Genomic DNA, 1,472 nt, shown 5'->3' with positions numbered 1-1,472 from the left:
AAAGAAAACTGTTGCAAAAACAGGGAAAAGCACAAAAGGTAAATTAGGTAATTGAATACAATTCCCTTTGCAGAAATCCTATCCAGATTGGTAATCTTTTTTTTTTTTTTTTTTTTAATGGAGTGAGTATTGTTAGAGTGAGAGGGAAATAAGGTGCCATCAGACAGAAGTGATTGTTTTCAGGCAGGAGCAGAGGTCAACCACAGATGATAAATAGTTCCTATTGGACAAGACCAGGGTCTTCCCACCCCCAGAGAAGCTAATGGTGGAACTTCTAGAGCTGTACATTCCAATATGGTAACCACAAGCCACCAGTGGCTATTGAACACTTGGAGTTGGTCTGAATTGATATGTGCTGTACACATGAGAAGACTTTGTATGAAAAAAATATGTATACAATATCTCATGAATAATTTTTATATTGATTGTACAAGAGGAGGTTAAAAAGCATTGCTACAAAGTCACAGAAACCTTCCTTAAACAAAAATATGTAAGTGTGAAGCTACTGTTTCACAACATATTTTCCATCTAGGTCTAAATACTTCTGATGACAGTGTTTCCATCTCCCTAACCCTTTCCAGAAAAGTTCTGGGCTCTTTGAAGATTTACACTACATAAAAACAGTTTTGCCATCCTTGATGGACTCAAATTGTGTTCCTCTTAAACGTTCTTTTGAGTTCAGGAAACAAAAAGAGGTCTGAAGGAGCAAGATTGGGACTATATACCTGGTGATGGAATAAGGTTTCCCAATAAAATTCTCATAGGACAGCCCTAGCAATCATCATAGGATGAGCTGGTGCATTGCCATGTTGTAATGGATGAAAAAAATATCTTGACACAACTTTCCTGACCTTTTTTTCATCAGTTGTTGTTAAGTGTCATCTAGTTGGTTCTAACTCATAGCGGCCCTTGTACAACAGAATGAAACACTTCCTGGTCCTGCACATCTTTGCTTCCAGCAAGCAAAGTTGTATCATCTGCACATCTGCAGGTTGTTAATGAATCTTCCTCCAATCCAATGCCACGTTCTTCTTCATATAATTCAACTTCTCAAATGATTTTCTCAGATGAATAAATATGGCAAAAGAATACAAGCCTGGCACACAGTTTCCCTGGTTTTAAACCATTCAATATCCCCTTGTTCTGTTTGAACTAATGCTTCTTGGTCTATGTACAGGTTCTTCATGAACAAAATAAAGTATTCTGGAATACTCATTCTTGTCAATGTTACCCATAGTTTGTCATGATCCACATAGTCAATGCCTTTGAATAGTCAACAAAGCACAAGTAAACATCATCTGGAGTCCTGGTGTGGCACTGTAGGATAAAGCTTTGGACTACAAAGTCGGTTTGAACCACATGATCAGCAGTTCAAACACAACAGCTACTCCTTGAAAACCCTATACAGGGTCACTATGAGTGGGAACTGACTCAATGGCACTTAACAACAACAACAACTAAGGCTCCAAGCT

Source organism: Chrysochloris asiatica, unplaced genomic scaffold (genome assembly GCF_000296735.1).
Source record: "Chrysochloris asiatica unplaced genomic scaffold, ChrAsi1.0 scaffold00042, whole genome shotgun sequence".
Classification (NCBI taxonomy): domain Eukaryota; kingdom Metazoa; phylum Chordata; class Mammalia; order Afrosoricida; family Chrysochloridae; genus Chrysochloris; species Chrysochloris asiatica.
Note: the sequence above shows the minus strand (reverse complement) of the source record.